Below are 13677 nucleotides of genomic sequence, written 5' to 3'. Positions count from 1 at the left end.
CATAGCGCGACGATTTATGAGGTTTGTATCCGAGATATCATATCCGAGCGTAACGTTAGGCAAAAGGGTTGTGTGTTGTTGATTTGTTCAATTGCAAAGATCATAGCTTCGGCCAAAGACATATATTTCGACCTAAATCCTCCACGTACGTGAACGGGAAACAGTCCGCCGATGACAACTTCTCCTGACTTGCTAATTTTCAGTCCTGGGACAGTGTCGCTTGTTAATGCTACCTGTTGCCAACAAGGCTCAAAATCCAGCAAAAGTCCGGAGTAGAAATTTATCCAAATCACGAAATATCAACATCATCAGCGTTAGAAGTTGTGTTAACACCACTACCAATTTTTGAAACCCCTTGGGGAGAGCTCGGCTAATTTTCTCCCTGTAAGATTATGGCTTGATGCCTACAAATTAATGAGAGCACAGCACTGATTTACCAGAGGCTGGTTGCTTTTTTGTTTCCTTCTCGAAAGTGAAGTTGCTTGCGGAAGTTTTGAACTTTTTGTCGTGCACGTACACAAATATTGACAAATGTAAGATCGATGCTCCACGCGTGTGAAAATGCACGAGATCCAAATAAGGAAAATTTTTAACCTTAAAAAAAGCCCTAGCTCTGAATCAGAGTTAATGAGCGTCTGAAATAACCTAATGGATTGGACTGACGGCGTCTTTTTGCTGTTTAAAAAAATTTGAATTGCGTCATGGAGCGATGAAAATAACCAGATCCTTGTCGTTTGAAATTTTTTTGCGAACAACCGGATAACGAGCTCTAAGTGCTGATAAGGACTTTGTAAATACATTAATTGGATTTGCTTTCGTTATTTTTGCTATAAATTTTTTTTTTTCATGGAGCGTGTTAATTATCGGTCGTTTATGGTTGTTGAACAAGCGGTTATTTTTGCGATTGAGTGCATTTCTGGATATATCTCCGTGTCGTTTACTGGCCACTTTTATCGCTAGGATCATGACTACACATTGAGTCATGCCAACCTTATGTGCTGATCAGTGGGATTCGGAGTTTCATCTTGATGAGTATTGCCACGAGGAATTGTATTTTTGGAAAAACAATATTGAGAAGATCAATATATATAGTAGAGACTGTTTCGTTAGTAAGTGCCATAGTTGGAAAGGAAATAGAGGAACTTCAATTCTCCAGCGCTGAAGCACTAATTGGCGACAATGGAAACTGAAATCAACAAAATTAACGCCAAATCAAATCAAATGTTCGGTTTTGAGGAGGGGGGAAAACCGTAGGGAACCAGAGAAAAACCTCTCTTTCGTGTATTCTCTTGCCAGCGCCATCGGTTGCGGTTCTGTTATTGCGGTTTAATAAAATGCTGACTATGTATGCCACAAAATGTGGAAAGAATGTAAAGGTTTGCAGGGCTGACTGAACGTAAGTGAATTATCTTTTCCAATTTTTTGCCCCGGTGCTCGACGGGTCTCCAACGTCAAATGGTTTACGGATTAATTCAGGCCGCTGCCTAAATTGTAGAAGGTTTGCAGCATGAACCTTGAGATACAAAGAATAACGACCAAAATCTTAGGTATACTCATTTTAAAGACATTTACCCTAGTTGTACGTTCACCAAAATGGATCACAAAAGTTCAGTCTCCGGTTTCAAGATAATTTGTGTTGCCACCCCCCAACTGAATCAGAAACTGTCTTCTATTTGTCTGTTTGTTCGGGATTGTTACTGAAGCATAAAAGGTTTGGTGAATCCCTTTAGAATAAATATAAGCGATATAAAAAATAGAACGACCTGTTCGATGACATCCATGTCATCATTTTATCGAGTTCGAAGTACATGACAGAATTGAATGTATATTGAATCCGATTGCTGTGTTTAATCGGAGTCAATTCGCGCCAAAGTTTCTCATAACAATTGAAATACTGTAATACCCTTTCCAATTCCTTACATATTTTCACACTACTACTACTATATATACCAATCAATAGACCTCTTTAGCTTGTACATTTGGTTTTCCCATTTCAGACCACGTGATGTTTCTTCGGGAAAACTTTCTTTCAAGAGTAGTCCTATGCACGTGATATGTACGCATAACTTATGAAAAAACAAAATGGAAAATTCCACTCGGTCGAGAACATCACGTGGTCTGAAATGGGAAAACAAAATGTACAAGCTAAAGAGGTCTCTTCTATCATGTACTTCGAACTCGATAATTGATGTCAGGAAGTCATCGAAACGTAGTTCGATTTTTATATTGCTTATATTTTATTCTAACTTGTTACGGACATTACAATATTTCAAGATGTTTTTCTTAATAATGAAATTAGTTTGAAAATAATAATAAGTGCTTAAATGGTGGGGGGGGGGGGCCTTACCGAACCTAAAAAGAGCAGCAGAAAAGAAGAAGAATAAGCCATCACAGCCAATTAATGCATGCAATGAAAAAAGGGGACTGACTTCTTCCTTACGGACATTACAAACTATACCTATACGGGTTATTAACCAGTTAAAATCTTCAAACAGTATTCAAAACTCTGAATTATTCTAGGGAAGTAGAAGGAACAAAACCTCCAGAACTACTTTTATATATGTGTTATTCTACTGAATCAACTTTGGCTTGTTTTTTAAAATGTCTCGCGAATTTGTAAACTTTGGACCATCAGTTCTCAGTACTTCACGAGGCCACACAATGTTAGACCACCCCCCCACCCCCCCCAAAACTTGGCATACATGTTTTGAAAGTTTTGGGCGTTTATTCTCGTGAATGAAATACAATTTACAAGGGCACAGATACATCTGAAGACATCTCTCCAGAGTCTTTCAATACGGTGATGTGGACTGGATCGGAACTGTCAGGCATGTGACTGCCCCTGTTTAATGCAACATCGATATTGTCGTCCTCTTTGTCAGACCTAACAGGAGATGGCCATCCAAATCTCTCTGTAGGTCAAATGAAGCACTAAAAAACAGTTGCTGTGCGATATTATTGGAGCATTCTTCGGTAAACAATGATACGCTTGCGACCATCGATTCCGCCATGTATACACACCATTCTCCACAGTATGAAACAATGCAACCCATATGGCTATATGCCAAAGCGAATTAGCATTTGGCCACGGTAAGTATAAGTACTTTCGACAGTATGAAGTTGTCGTACAAAGCTGTGTATCGGACAAAAACGCATACAGTGACTGCCTTTAATCTCTGTAGTGGAAACCCGTGACACACATTCTGCAGGAAATGTCCTGGACAGCATTCAAAATCAACTTGTTCGGATACTTTGAGAGTAAAGTGACGCAGACGTCGTCCAGATCAACAGTCTGGCAATGAGAGTACCCGACCCTCTTTTTACTTATTTGGAACTCCTGATATCTTGGTGTAGAGGGAGTTCTTCGACTTGATAAGCAAAGTTTGCACAATTTCCTCAATACTACGAACGACTTGAAATTAAAAAACTCTACCTGTAATGATCAGGATTTATGAAAATGACAGATTTTTTTCCTGAATACCAGAACGTATGCATTCCCGTGTAGAGAGCTTCTGTTGGCAGTGCCAGGTTCATTACTTCAATGGTAACTAAGTTGTGCTCCCATCGACACAAACAAGAGGAAATTCCCCAGACGTCTCGGTCCTCGTAAATTGTTTCGTTTGAAACAATGTCTTGTATGATACAATTTTGAAGGCTTATGAACGGTTGCGCAAAAACATAACCAGCATCTTGCGTTCCCTTTCGTGAGCAGAACATTGCTGCCAAAAGAGAATCAATTGCTTCCAGAAAAGACCAAAGTTCTTCATACATTTTGTGTAATTCGAATTGATCAGCAAGTCGTCTAGTTCTTTCTCGCGCTGATTGGGTGGCTAACATTGCTAGTCGATAATCAATGGATATTCGCACTAGCGCAAAAAAACCGAAAAACCTAGCAGGAACGATTTGTGGCTTAACAGTTGCGATTGAAGTTGATCGGGACTCTTTGTACTTTAACGGTGGCGCTTTGCCCAGCTGTTCAGATTGCAATTTAACATCAAAGATTTTATTTTTTTCAGTTACGGTCACAGTTTAACACCGACGATTAGTAATCCTCGCACTAACGCGATTGTGGTTTTAACACCAACGATTAGTAATTCTGCACTAAAAAATTGTATTTACACCGGCCATTTGTAATTTTGGCACAAATGGCTCTCCATAAATGTATACAGCACACGAACTCACACAATCCGACAGCTGCACTGACGTTGTCAGTTTTACGGAAAAAAGACTGTTGGTATGTGTTTGGCTTTCCATATTATCATACAATGTTAATAAAAAGATGTTGAGAGTAAATTAAAAACACATATTTTAAAGAGCGCTTTTTTGTCGAATTTTAATTTGGCTTCGCAAGTGGACACAAGTGTTGGATAAAGGGGTTGCGCTTTCGTAAGACATTTGTGATGAGGGGTCGGTGGGGAAGTGAATACAGAAATAGAGGATTTTGTCTTCGAGTGATGATACATATCTCTCACGAGTGAGCACAGCAGCGATAAAATTAGAATCCCCAAGCAGGCCATGTAATGTTCTGTTTATTATATACAGGGTCGGCCAGTATACCCGAAAAAATTTCGCCAAATATACCCAAAAATACCCCAAATTCATAAAAACTATGACCCAAAATTAATGGAAGCAATTTGTATACTGTATACCTGCAAAAATGCAAAGAAAGTGATATACCGAATACCCTTAAATTTTAAGCTGCAAATATTCCCTACACCCGATTGAAAAAGCCCTGGAGCACATGTTTACCGTATACCCAAAAACCCTGACCGGACCCTGTATATAGATATTGATGCAAATGCCGCAGATTTAAAAACAACTTGTTTTTATTTGTGTTCGAATTGGACCCCGGGTAAAAGTGGTCACCGGACAACACCGAAACAAGATAATGAAAGTTATAAAAAAACAAACCATGAGAATGTCATAATTGTGCAATTAAAATGTAAATTTAGTCGAGAGGAATTATATTTGGCAATCATAGAACAGAATTTTAGTTTCTAAAGAAAATGAACGCTCGAAACGTCACCTTTCCAAATCTTTCACGGTGGTTATTCAACTTTTATCAAATCGCTTTGATAAAATAAAAATATTTCTGTTTTCAATCTCCCACCGACGCCAGCACCACAGTTCGTTAGAAACTAAATTTTTTTAAAAATCTATATTTCATCATAAAATGGGTTTATCAACTGATGTAATGAGTTGATGTTGTAAAAATCACTAACGTAAAATAATTTGAGAGGTGGACATTTCCAGCGGTCGTCCTTAGCGTCGCGTTCTAAGGCCAACGCTCACAAAGGCGAGGCTAACGCTCAAAACGTCCGCTTTCAAATTGCTTTTCGGGCTGGTAGTGACCAATTTACCACATCGACAACAGTTGAAAACCCAATTTCTGTGTGGACACAACTGTGCCAAAGGTGAAACGAATTTTCCGTTTCTAAGTAAATTTTGTCGTTTTCCTCGACAAAAACGTCTGTCTGCTGTGGTGAGGTGATAGGTTGTCCACGGTTCGTTTATATAAAGATATATACTTTTGAAAGTTCCATTCAAAATGAAACAAGAACGACAATTTAAAAAATTATATTTATCTTTTTGTTTCCTTTTTGACCAAAGCCGACAACGTTAGTGGCCAAGCTCATTCGGTTGTGGTCTTTTCCTGTTGTTCCCGTTTTCTTGTTAAAGAAATTATAGAACGCTGTTCAGTCCATACTGTATTCAGCTTGTACTGAAACGGAACAACAGGACAAAACGCAATTGCTTAATTTTGCTGTGGGTTGACCCAACACTCGCGGGAAATATCTTACTATGCACGCGAAAATGACGCTGGAAAAAAAAGGATTTATTTTATCGGGACGTTCTCTGGATTCAACAGAGGAACAAAGTATTATTTTATTGGTATTTTTCGGATAATTAAACGAAAAACTCTTCTTCAAGACAACAAGGAACTGTTTGACCCGCAGGCCTGCTTGATAAAATACTTATTGTGGCGCAGATGGACGAGCGCTAATCAAACGTGTTCCTTGTTTTGTGCTTCCGACTCATACGATAAGGATGATTAGAAAAAAAAGGGAATGTTTGCGTAGATAGAGATTTGAGGACGCTTGTCCTGTAATTTTTCCTTGGTGACTCGGACGATACTAAAACGAAATCCGAGTGCAGGACGGGCGAACGAACGACTTTCCAATTACTGGCAAAAATTTGTAAATTTTCTGCGGTTGGTACCAGGCTCGGAAAAAAGCGGGTCGTTTCGTCGTTGTTCTGCCCTTGCGCAGCGGCAGCTAGCATGGGCAGCCGAGTTGTAAGCTTTTTAACATTATGATTTGGGTTTCCCCACTAAAATGCTCCACCTTAATGGCTCCAGTTCTGCCACTAAAATGCTCGTTCGCCCCCAAAAGGTCACTAAAATGCTGGGATAATGCTCATTATACCACCGGGTTTTTTTTTTAATTAATTTAAACATTTTTAACATGGTGTTAACTGTTAACACTAAAAAAAAAAGTACGCCTTGTCAGGATTGTTACTTTTTTAGCTGACTGATCTGAACATCAACAACACAGGACCGAACGCGGGGTGCACACTAGCTGGGTCACAGCCACGGCTTCAAGGAGTCACAAAGAAAACAAATATGGCTGCTTAGACTTGAAATGTTAAAAAACCGCTGACTTGTCCTCAGTCTCCACTTCGCTCTATCAGAGTGGCATTTGCCTCTTTTTTTTTTTGTGGCGCGGAAATTTTTTGGGTTTTAATCTTCATTTTTCTTATAACAAAAAAATACGATTTTGTTAGGTTTCTCGACAAAAAAAAATCCCGGGACAATGCCACTAAAACGCTCGAATTAATGCTCATTGCTTTTGCCTCAATAAAATACATACGCTCGAAAAAATGCATCCTGCATATGTACAAAGCCTACCGAGTTGGGGTTTGTTGAGGGTCTCGCAATGGGGTTAAGCCCTGTTGGCGTGAAACGTCCAACAACTAACCGTGTGTCGTGAAAAAGGGAAAAAATTAACCGGGTGTCGTGACGTATTTTCTCCAGATACTCGTGTTGTTTGTAGCGTTTCCTAAGCTCTGAACAATTATTTGATGTAAAAAGTAAGCGTGCACCGTTGAAATCGCGAAAAATTTTTAACCGTGTACCGTTGTTTGCTACACCCCCATTGAGACCCTCTTATTGGGAATGAGGTCTTTGTGGAATAAACGAAAAAATTAAAACGTTTTTGATCACGAGAAAAAAGATTGATATACTACATAGCTTAGAACCTACAATACTATTAACGTTTCTGAGTTCAGTAAAAATGTAGGGTTTTTCAAAGTTATCGGCAAACGTATTCCCTAGGTAAGTTCAAAAATTACACTGGAAATGAAAGTTAAGTAAAGAAGCAGCAGCGCCAATACTCCATGAACTATTTCCCCAAATCCAAGAGAAGGACACCTATGGCGCATCCGGGGTGATGATATTTAGGGTGCAGCCAAAAAACCGGAAAGGAAAACATACGTGGGGATCGAAGCCACTTTATTTTGGTTTACGAACATAGTTGTGGCAATTCATAGTGGTACTGAGACCAGCGGTTCTTGCACTGCGAGGGGGGATTGCGACAAATGTTCTCGTGAGAGGACACGAAAATCCATCCGGAACATTTTAACGGGGAAATCTGTTTATACAGAGGGAGGAAAAAGGAAGTAGTTTTATATTTACCACCTAAATCAAACTTCCAACAACTTTGATTGAATATTTTGGGGAAGCGCGCCCAAAATTTGGTAAAGATTCTCAGCACCGCCGAAAGTTTCTCATTGATACTTTTAACTTCTCTAGTTCTCATAATGAAGTGTTTATTCAATACAGACAAATATCGATCCTGAAAGCCTCAAGTCACGGAAACCAATGATCGAGGAATCGAACCTTGCTCACTAAACCACCAATTTCAAAGAAGATCAGATGGAAAAACGAGAAATAAGAAAAACGAAAAATAAATGACATATTCCATGGTCTAGTAAGGGTTGTCTTGAAAATTAAAAATCACCCTATTTGTTAATAAAATACAAAGATAATAAAACAACACAAGTCAACGTCTCAGTTTGCGGAATAATTCAGAATTGATTGCAATTATCAAGAGGACAAATTTAGATTGGCGGCTTACTCGTCAAACGGCCAATAAAAAATCATGAACACGTTTTTAAATGACCACACAATTTGCTATTTCGAGGAACACGTTAGCTGTGGCTGATGGAAAGATAAAAAATGTCAGCTTACACTAATAAAAAAATGTTACACAAAATTCGAAAAATTAATTGATTTTAGGCAAACCGCAAATTTCTTGTCGGTTGACCCATTGGTGTCGCTGCCGTACAAGTCGATTGCTAGTGTCACTAACTGCCGCGGCGTTTTTGACCACAGTTCTATTAGAACGTTTTAAGATCTACGACGTCCCGTCAAAATGATAATTTGCACAACGCGTAGTCGTCCGCTATTATTTCGTCCATGTTACGGGTACAACATGAACGAAGTATTCCAAAACTAAATTGAGCCCGAGTGAGTCTGGGGTCACCATAGAGAAGAAAAAGTTCCATTTGTACGCTCTCGTTGTCGTCAAAACTTCAAATTTTCGGGAGATGACGAAGAATACCGGAAATTCTTTTGTCAGTCCTCAAAAATTGTTATGATTTGCTTCTTCGTTTATCACGCCGGTTGTAAACTGTTCTTTGCAGAACTGCACGTTGACTTCAGACATGAAAACGAGCCATTGTCGGCCCCTCCCTCCAAGAAACCATCACTTGATTACAAACTATACAAGAACTACAGACCTATCTCCAACCTGCGTTTCTTTCTACGTGGCTGCGAGGAAAAGTAGTCGCGAGCCAGGTAAAACGTAATGTGGGGGGTGAACATCAACATAACTTGAAGACGAAAACCTTTCAGTCTGCTTATAAAATGGGCCATAGCCCCGAATCAAGCGCTGTTGTGCGAGTGCATAACGTTGTGATATGTGCACTGGAAAAAGGAAGGTGTGTGATGTTGGTACTGTTGGATTTGCTCATCAGCGTTCGACAACAGTGGACGACAGGTGCCATCCAATACTATCGCCCCGCCCGATCTCTACCAGCTTTGGTGTTCAGCGGCTCTGCATACACTTGGTTTGAGTCTGACCTGTCCAGTCGGTGTACAGTTCGTCCAAAGCAGATACTAGTTCTTCTGATCGTCAACAGACTGCGGTCTTCCCAGGGGTCCGTGTAGGGCCACAATTCTATATTTGGTTATATACCCTCTCCTCTCGGAAGCTATCCTGCGTTAGCCATTTGTCCAGTTTCACATTGTACGCAGATGGACACTCAGCTGTACCTTGACATTGAAAACAAAAAAGTGGAGGACAGTGGTCTGCGCGCCACTAGGGGCTCGAAGTTGCCTGCCGTGAGCCTGGAACCAATGGATGCTTTTAAACAATCTTCGGGTTTAATAAATGATGACTGAGCTCTTGGTCCTGGCACGCTAAACATAGCCCTACGCCACCATTAGAGTTCGATTGATGTGGGTGATGATGACTACTGTGGAGCCCACATCTAGCGCACGGAACATTGGTGTCGTCTTTGACGCATCACCATGAGGTTTCGAGGAACACGTTAATGATCTGTGCAGGACCTGCTTTTGTATCATCTCAGAAACACCTACGTCGCATAAGGCCCACGGCCTTAGTATCGACTCTCAAACAAAACCCACTGGTGCATGCATTAGTAACGTCTCGGTTTTGATCATTGTTATGCGCTTCTCTATGGCCTACCTGATGATCTTATTCAACGACTACAAACATGTCTTGAACGCCCCCCGCGCCAGCCACCGTTATTACAGTCGCCACAATAGTGGTAAAGTTTGCTCACGTAACACCACTACGTCTTGTATTGAGCTACACTGGCTCCCCGTCCGTCAGCGTATTGTGTTCAAGATCTTTACTGTACACCTGTAAAGCACTTCATGGTGCGACTCCAACGTACCTGAATGAGCTCATCAGTCCTTAGCATCCCCAGGCGAGCTCTTAGGTCTGCTGTCAACTTCCTATTGGAGCAGCCAAAGCCCAAGCTTAATCGATCGGGTGAGGGCTTTTTCAGTGTGTGCGCCTTATGTCTGGAACTCGCTTCCAGTTGAGATTAAGAGCCAGCGCATTCTGTCTCCATCTTTAAAGCTACAGCTTAAGAACTATCTTTTCGACAAAATATTTTTAGACTTTCATTTTTACAATTTGGATTTCATCGACTTTCGGGATTTTTTTATATTTATTATTATTCTATTTTTAATGTATAATATATTCTTAGGATTTTTTATATTTATTATTATGATTTTGTAGTGTATGCGAGTTAGAATTTATTTGGCACTGTAAAGCGCATTTGCGCATTACGGAGAGAAAAATGCGCTATAGAAATAACTCGACGTATTCTATTATTATTTATTATTGTCGGAGATAATGACATAATTCCTATTTAGTTGGGTGGAATCAACAACTTCCTTTGGAAAGGAATAATCAGCGGTTGGTCCGATTTTGGAAAAAAATGGAAATAACAAAATTTTCGAGAAGGCATACCGGAATAATTAAAACCCACTTCTTCCTGTTCACCCCGCGAAAATGGTGATTTCAAGTCGTTGTTATCTGGGCAGTACAACATGCCTTAACACCAAATGTGCTAAAGATCTAGTGCCGCACAACTATTTTTCCTCTTTCGGCCAAATCATATTACTGTTGTGTGGCGTTTGCGTCGACAGTCGCTGTTGGGCTTGTAGATCTTAAAGTCACTCGATCTCTACTATTAATGACAGAGGCCATGGTTTCTGTGTGTTTCGCTAAACGTACCTAGCGAAACAGTGTCGATGCCTTCCGCGGTTCACTGACTTAATAAAAATTAAGGCCAAACAACAATCCACAAGTCAAAAGTTACAGTTTACCGTGATCTTTCCTATCAAGTCCTCTGAAGGACGCTCATCCGCAGGAAACTTCAGTGTCCTATCTTGACACATGTCTTGTTGAAACAGAGAGCCATAAAACAGACTTTCGTTTGAAAAGAGAGAGGCCGGCGGGAAAAAACCTATCAATGTTCCGAATTAAAGATTATTGAAGACAATGCGGAACAGACACAGCACGTTTTAACCTCAAAGCCGGGACTATTCCTGGTTCTGGTACTTCACCGTGAAGAGCAAACCTTGATTACGAATTAACTTTAAAGAAAATCCCTCCAAGAAACAGAAGAAAGAGCTTCTCAAGTCGTTATCGACCTTAAGCTACACAGGATTAACGTCAAAAACGAAAATCGTGGCCTCGTGACAGGAAAACTGCTGACGGAGATGATTTTCGTGATAGCAATTTAATGAAAGGTAATTGTAAGCAATTGCAATGGTCATCGCTGTTAGGAACACTTCTTTAGCTATATAGCAGCGGCCCAAAATAAAAGCTTGAAAATTTCAGCCTTGCACAGCACTTGTACCCACAGAGGTCATAGGTTTCATGGCGCTACTTTCTGTAAAGTAGCGCTCCTAACAACGATCACCATTTCTAAAGTGTTATCACCCTCCTTGCGCAGTTGAAATATGTAACTTTGATGGCTTTTGTTTCTCATAAAACCCATTCCCTCAGTCCAGGGACCTGTTTCTCGAAAATTACAGTCCCGAACAGCAGAAGGTTAAGGTCTAGTTAATTTTCACATACAAGCTATTTCCTTAAATCGGGCAGATGGCAGTTTACCACACAGGGCCTTTAGGTCCCGAAACATTATCGGCCGGGACTTTTTCGAGGAAAAACGGGGGACATAGGGTATTGTAAAAAACGGTTTGGGTTGAATTGTTACAATACCCGAAGACGGAGGAAAAAAGAAGAAAAGCCTTTACTTAACACCATAAGTCTTGAAGCTTCTAGGGTTGTGGGGGGTCGTTTTCTGGTTGAGTGATTGATTGACAAGTGTGGTGGAATTGTATTCGGGGACTCGGGCTTCTGGATTCAGAGAACACCGAAGACTAATCAAGACGATGGTCGGGACGGGATTAGAAGACTGGGCCACTACGCATAGAGAAACAAGTTCCTTGTGTCGCCTCGCGCCCTTATTACTTTAAGAAAGGTTGTGGTTTAGACATTTGGCCCTCTTCAGTGTAAAGACAGGGATTTTTACCAAGTGGATGAAAGAGGATGATGTACATCTTAGGCACAAAGATTACACACAAAGCAGACCCGTTGCCGACATGATTGACGACGAGCCAGGACATCAAAACAGTGTATTTCCGCGAAATTATCAAAGCAACTGGATAGAATGTCAGCCACGATATGACCAGGCAAATAGAGCGCAACACGCAGAGAATTTGCTTCGTCAGTGACCCCACAGTGTGTGGACGTAGTTTACTGGATTTGAACGCAAAGTAAAACACGCAGTAAGCACCGATCCGGTGACCCCAAAAAGGAAACAAGCAGATAAACAGGCCAGAAGGTTCCCGGAAGCGTTAGACGTGATCTCTCCAGTCAGAAGAGTAGAGCGTACGATGTTCTCACGGATTTGTCTATGTCTGGGTGCGGAGGCATCCAAACAGATGATACAGATAAGGAGAACAAAAAAACATCCAAGCCCAAAATACCGACAATGGTAAGCATATGTTTTGCTTCTCGATGAAACTGCTTTGGTGAGTGCAGATCGCCCGGCACGCGAGGCTCAAACACCTGCACAACACGCTTTGTCTTGACCCCAAGAACAAGCGACAGCAATGGTGTAAAAGGAATGTAAAGCCACGCTTCTGATATGGGCAGATGATCGCGTTGGGTTCATGCGAGAGGAGGCAATCGCGCTGACCAAACAGATAGGTCCTGGCACATGCTAAAGAGCAAATCGGTAAGGAGTTCTCGATTAGCGAGGCTTTCACACTTGGTGTGTTGTTTTTCCATATGAACACACCACCGACAGTTGCTGTACCGAACACACCCAGCCAGGTTACGGGGTCGTCTCACGGGAACAGCGCCTTCCAAGGGGTACTGGGAGGCATTTGTGCATTCCTCGTTTGAGATGTGATCCACAGGCCATTAGTGCAATTCATGGCCCCTTATAGACACTCTGGAAACTGTGTACTGAGAACATTTGATGCCATTGACAACAAAAGCTTATCTCTTCCGTCTGTCGGTATCCCGGCTTACACGTTTCACTGCAAACCGATCGCGGGATTATAACCGTTACCCCGTCGTTCAAAAACAATGGCTCTTAATTTGAGGTTGAGTCTCTGCTGCTTCCCAATTCCCTACCGTCTCTACGCGTCCTCCGGTGTCTTTATTCAACGGTTGTTTAGTGATACTATAAGTAGCTAGGGAGTCGCCGTTTTCATCAAAACAAGGACGTTTGACGTTCTCAGTCGTGAAATTCACTTTCTTCAAAGATTCCAAGACATCTTTAGGGTCAACGTGATAGGTCTCGTTTCGCGGGCAATGGCTCATTGGAGGGGATTTACACATTGAAAATGGGCGGCCGTCTAACGCATGTGCGATTGCGTTACACAGCGTATGATAACATAGGTAGTTTGTACTGTCATAAAGGCTCTTATCAAAAAATGTCCTCCGTGACTCTTTCAGGCTGTCGGAGGCAACGGCTTCTTTCCACCGGAGGGGCCATTGACATTGAAAAAAAAAACTGGCAAATCATAGTTGGTTTTCCAAAAATACCTCCACCAGGGGT

At 41.1% G+C, this 13677-nt stretch overlaps 2 pseudogenes; both read right to left on the bottom strand.

Annotated features, from left to right (window-relative positions):
* LOC138054235 (metabotropic glutamate receptor 4-like) overlaps positions 1-3771 on the bottom strand; it is a 5132-nt pseudogene extending 1361 nt beyond the window's left edge.
* An 8711-nt stretch (positions 3772-12482) lies between these two features.
* On the bottom strand, positions 12483-13457 carry LOC138054234 (extracellular calcium-sensing receptor-like; annotated as a pseudogene).
* Positions 13458-13677: the final 220 nt, after the last annotated feature.

This window comes from Montipora capricornis, chromosome 6 (genome assembly GCF_036669925.1).
Source record: "Montipora capricornis isolate CH-2021 chromosome 6, ASM3666992v2, whole genome shotgun sequence".
NCBI lineage: Eukaryota > Metazoa > Cnidaria > Anthozoa > Scleractinia > Acroporidae > Montipora > Montipora capricornis.
Note: the sequence above shows the minus strand (reverse complement) of the source record. Positions and strands in the feature narration are given on the sequence as shown.